Below are 5,393 nucleotides of genomic sequence, written 5' to 3'. Positions count from 1 at the left end.
GAAAGGAACTAACAGAGCAACTATTCATCATCTCAACAAGGAAAAACTACACATGCTTACTACACATACTGGAAAGCAAGTAAATATTTTTGAGTTTTTAAAGGTTTTGTTAATTTTTATTTGATTTTAGTTATGCAAATTTTTATGGATTTTTAGAATTTTGCAAATTTTTGTTTGGTTTCATGCAAGGTTTTGGAAAGCGGTAAAGGTAGAGTTTGATACAAGGTACCTCTCATGGGGGTCCTCCCCCAAGCTAGCTTCAGGCTCACTGCTACTGGTTGGGATTAAACCCAGCCCAACGGTAGTAGGCCCTCCACTCCTCCTGGGATTGCTACTGTTGCTGCTCCAGGTTGCGGATCCTCTCGCCTGTGTATCACTGCCAGTTCTGTGTTGACTCGATGTGCTGGCCCAGCGACTCATCGATGTTGGTGGTGCGCACGTTCAGCTCGCCCATCTGCCGAGTCAGAGTGGCGAAGCCTCTGAACGAAGCTGTACGTCACGGGGGTCCGCTGGAACTGGAACTGGTGGACCGGTGCCCTGAGACCCATCGTGCCCACTCAGTGGAGCTGGCACTCTGCCATGACGAACCTCCAGCCTCATATTGCTGTGGTTGAGGCTGAGGTTGCTGCTGTATGAACTCCTCCCTTCTGGCCCTGCTTCTTGTAACCCAGCCAGGAAGACCAGAAACACTATGCCGGCGGCTCTCCTCTTGTGGAACAAGAGGGATGGTTAGCGAACGACAGTTATACAAATGATACCCTGCATTTGGCAATGGGATTTCATTTGCATAACCAAGCGAAAAGAAAATCAAGGAGTCATCCGGGCCTTTCTTGAGCATGTGGCCTTGAACCAAGTATGCCTCATCGATCATAATACGGGGCTCCTCAATGAAAGGAACGGGGTTCCCGTCTAAGATTCCCATGTTTGATGCGATGCGGGTAACCCAAAAAGTGCATTCAATAGGACCTGTCATCCGAAAATTTGTGAGCCATTGCTTAACCATTGCTTGTGCGGGGGAGATTTGGATCTTGTTGACCATGGCGTATAATATCATCAACTCATCGTTGCGCACTGGTTGCGGATCATCTCTTGGAAAGAGAGTGATAGCCATCCACTTGTGCATCAAACGAAGAGTCGGCTTTTGAATGTCATTGCACCGAGGTGCAAACTTGCCATGAACAACTTGACTCGAAATCAAACCCCAAAACTCATGTCGATCAAAACCGCGGCAAGCTTTTGCAAGGGAAACTAGCAAGTGCGTGCTAAAACCAAGGAGGTGACTGAAATTTCTCCAATTAAAATAGCATTCAACTCCAAAAAGTCGGAAATAAACACCATCATCCACCTCCCAAAGAGTGCAAAGAAACTAGATGGTGAGGAGACGAGAACCATTCTCCTCAACGGGCACAAAACCATCCCATCCAACCGCATGCCAAACACGAGCGAAGTCAACGTCCATACCTGATTTTTTGAGAAGGTTCGGATCGAAGGCTCTAGTATGACCAAAGCTTCGATTCTTGATCATGGCGTAGGATTGACGCTCACGGTCGTCTTGCAAGTCGAGGTGCGGTGCATCATCGTCATCTGTTTCCATGTCCTCGGCTTGCGGTTCTGCAGCTTGCTCCTCGAATAGTTCTTCTTGTTCGTCTTGCTCATAGTCCATCGTGGTCGGTGTTGGTGTAGGTTCGGGGGAATGACGGGAGCTCGACCCACCCCGTGAACAAGATGAGCTTAACACTGTCGTCTTCTTGATAGCTCCGGAAAGTTTCCGACCTACACCCTTCATGCTTGCAAAAAGAACGAACAAGAACGAACGAGAACAACTCGATTCGGGTTACGTTAGTGAAATGAAAATGAAACTCTTACCCGAAAGTTGTTCCTCCAATTATGTGATCAATCTTGCCGCAAAGAATTGAGAGAGAGAGTATTCTTGCAATCAAACTTGAGCCAAAATCCAAAAGAAACCCGAGCAAGAATGTGTGAGAAGGAGTGCGAGTGGAGAGAGTGAGCATGAGAGCTCATCACCCCTCTCTCGGCCTCTATTTGAAGGAAACTGGGCGAGTGCACCCAAGGAGGAGCCAGGCACAACGGTCAGGAAGCCGTTGGAGAAGGTGGGGCCCAAGAGCCGTTGGCCCTGGGGCCGGCCGACCTGGGTGGGCCCCCTGGTGCCCCCCTTTGGCCAGGTGATTCCTCAACGGTCATATACTTCGAAAATATGGTGCTCGGCCAAAAGTTTGCTCGAAAAGATGTCCAAATTATTTTTCCCAAAGGATTTTAAAATTCAAAAAATATTTTTGGTCTTTTTGTAAAAAGGGAAAAATGCTAGAAAAATTCCAGCATGCAGAAAACAATTTTAAAAATTTCAAACATGCAGTGGAGCAAAACAAATAATGTGCAAAGAAAATGTTGAAAAGCGGAGAAAGCAAATATGAGATAAATACCAATTTACCTTTGGCAAGGGCGCGTCGTTTAAAGTCCGACGTGCACGACTTTTCTCCATCATTGTTACCATTCGTCGGCTTGTCCTGGAGAACTGGACGAGGCCGAACTCTCGACCTTCTGCCACACCTTCTTTTCCTTCTTCTTTCTTTTAGGTGCGGAGGGTCATTGTTCTGGCTGGGGTTCTGGTGCACCCCAGAGTGCTTGCCCTTCACTGTCTTGTTGGATCATGAAGCGCTGCTCTTCCTTCTTCTTGAACATAAAAAACATATCCTCCCTTCTGACATGGAAACGGATTTCTCCCTTTCCGACATCGATCCTTGCCTTGGCAGACCTTAGAAAAGGTCGCCCAAGTACGAGGTCGACTCCGAGGTCGCCCTCCATATCCATTACCACAAAGTTGGCAAGGATGAAGGGGTCTCATACTCGTACAAAAACGTGTTCGGCTATCCCTTCGGGATACCGAATGGTTGAATCTGCAAGCTGTACGAGCATAGTTGTTGGGGAAAGAGTAGGATATTCAAGTGCTTCATATATTACCTTGTGTATTATATTCACACTTGCCCCCAGATTGCATAGGCATCGCTCGAAGTGTTTGATGTAGATCGAGCAGCTGATCATGGGGACCCCTGGATCCTCTTGCACCGCTGCAACCATGCCATCCCAAATGTCGTTCCTTGGGGGATAGTACCTACCTACATGGTTATTGCGTGGTGGCCTCCGGGACGAGTTATCTCGTCCGGTAGACACCATGCTGACATTTTCAACGGGAGACTCGGGTTGCCCCGAGATCTTCCCACTCTCAACAGCAGGTAACGAAGCAGCAATTTGTGCAAGCTGGGTTAACATCATTTTGTTGAAACTTAACTGGTTTTTAAGAGTTGAAGACAAAGTTTCAAGCTTGACACTTAAACTTTCCAGGGATTTATCATTGGCCAAAAGCTTTTTATTTATATTTTCATTGATTTTAACATGGCCAAGAACAAGTTCTCTCAAGGGAGGTTGGTTTGAATTGAAATTGGAATTGAAAGAAGAGTTGTAATTATTACCTCCCTGAAATGGTGGACGTGGCTGGTTCCACCCCTGGACTCCTTATTGTGGACGGTACCCGTTATTGTTGTTGAGGTAGGCGCAGTCTTCACGGGTTTCAGGGCAGTTGTTCCCCGAGTGTCCATCATTACCACAGACTTCGCACGTGAAGTGCGAACCCATGGCGTAAACGGGAGCATGGATCGGTTGTTTGCTCCCTTCCTCCATCTTCTTGATTAGGAGGTCCAGCTTCGCGGTAATCATATCCGTCTCTTTGACGGTATGCATGCCTTTGGTGCGGGGTTGGAGTCGTTCATCGCTCCACCCCTGATTGGAGACCATCTTCTCGACCAATGCTTTGGATTTGGCTATGGTCAGGTCGAGGAAGGCTCCTCCAGCAGCGGCATCAATATTGGCTCGAGATGTTGTTGTGAGCCCGTTGTAGAAGCTTTGCAGGACAAGCCACTCATCCATGCTGTGATGAGGACAGGCCAGGATGTATTCCTGCAGCCTCTCCCAAGCTTCTGGGATGGATTCCATCCCCGTCTGCTGGAAACTTGAAATTTTCCCGCGCAGGGCATTTGTTTTGCCCAGCGGGAAGAATTTTGCAAGGAACGCCTTGGAGCATTTGGCCCAGGTGTCGATGTCCTTTTCTTTATAAAACCACTGTTTCGCCTATCCCAGGAGGGAAAAGGGAAATAGACGAAGCTTGACAACGTCGGCGGCGACACCCCGTATGACAACGGTGTCGCAGAGCTCCAGAAAGTTCTGCAAATGTGCATTTGCGTCCTCGTTCGGCTTGCCACAGAATGGGCTAGCCTGCACCATGTTGATGAGGCTTGATTTGATCTCGAAGTTCACGTCCCCGACATTGATGTTGGGGTCAATGGCCACATTATCGGTGGAGGGGATGGAGAACTCGCGGAGAGTCTTTTCAGCCATAGCCTCAAGAACGAGTGGTGCTTCCGAAATGGGTTCCTGTGCCGGGAGGATAGCGAGAGGACGAACGACGCGAGGTCATGCCCTTCTCACGAGCCTCTCTGGATTGTCTGTGTAGTTTTTCGGGAGGGAGAAACCGGACATACACTACCCCTGTCTTCTTTCAAATCAAAAATAAAAGAAGACATAAAGTGACATTAGCCTGAAAGAGTAAACACTATATCCTGAGTACAAGGTCTAAGTTAATATTAGCACAATAGCTTTGTTCACATGCCGTCCCCGGCAACAACGCCAGAAATGCTTGTTGACATTTCTTAGCGCAATCACTAGGAATGGTTAATCCTTAGCAACAGCGCCAGAAATGCCTGTTGGCAGTCCTTAGTGCAATCACTAGAAATGAGGGCGCCGAACCCATCCTAGCAACTGCACCCAAGGGGTGCCACTCTCGTGGTATAATCAATACGATTACAGATGGATCCGCATGCGCACGGATATACCATTGTAGCATTTCACTCGGAGAGTAAGGGTATCGTCATTTATTTGTGTCCCAAAGGACGGCAGCGGCAAAGGTATTGTACTCAACATTAACCATGACATTGTGCCTCAAGTAATAGGCAATGCTCTAACAGGGGTAAGTACAAATAAAGAATAAGTAAGGGTAATGCAACACAGCACACATCCACACTCCAAGAGGAAGGAATAAAGGAGAGAAACTATAAAACAAAGAACTACTCTATCCTACTTCAAGTCAGCTGGAGCTTAGGCTAGGTTAGGTGTCCTAATACTTCTATCCAAAGCTAGGGTCATGTTAGATCATGGTTAGGACTGCAGGTGCCAGGAAAATGGGATAGCGGGGAGAAGGTCCCGTACCGGAGTACATCCAGTCCCGTTACCTCTTTGCATGAACTCCTACACCGAACACGAATGTCGGGGAGTACGCTAAATGCAACACCGCTGTTATGCCGGACGGACAGGGCTGTCACCAC

At 47.8% G+C, this 5,393-nt stretch overlaps 1 non-coding gene across 1 annotated transcript; it reads left to right on the top strand.

The window, feature by feature from the left end:
* The first annotated feature begins 3,940 nt into the window (after positions 1-3,940).
* LOC120671643 lies at positions 3,941-4,044 on the top strand. Its single transcript, XR_005673743.1, has one exon. It is a non-coding gene; the product is annotated as a small nucleolar RNA R71 (small nucleolar RNA).
* Positions 4,045-5,393: the final 1,349 nt, after the last annotated feature.

This window comes from Panicum virgatum, chromosome 4N (assembly GCF_016808335.1).
Source record: "Panicum virgatum strain AP13 chromosome 4N, P.virgatum_v5, whole genome shotgun sequence".
Taxonomy (NCBI): domain Eukaryota; kingdom Viridiplantae; phylum Streptophyta; class Magnoliopsida; order Poales; family Poaceae; genus Panicum; species Panicum virgatum.
The sequence above is the reverse complement of the archived record's forward strand: the minus strand, read 5'-3'. Positions and strand labels throughout refer to the sequence as shown.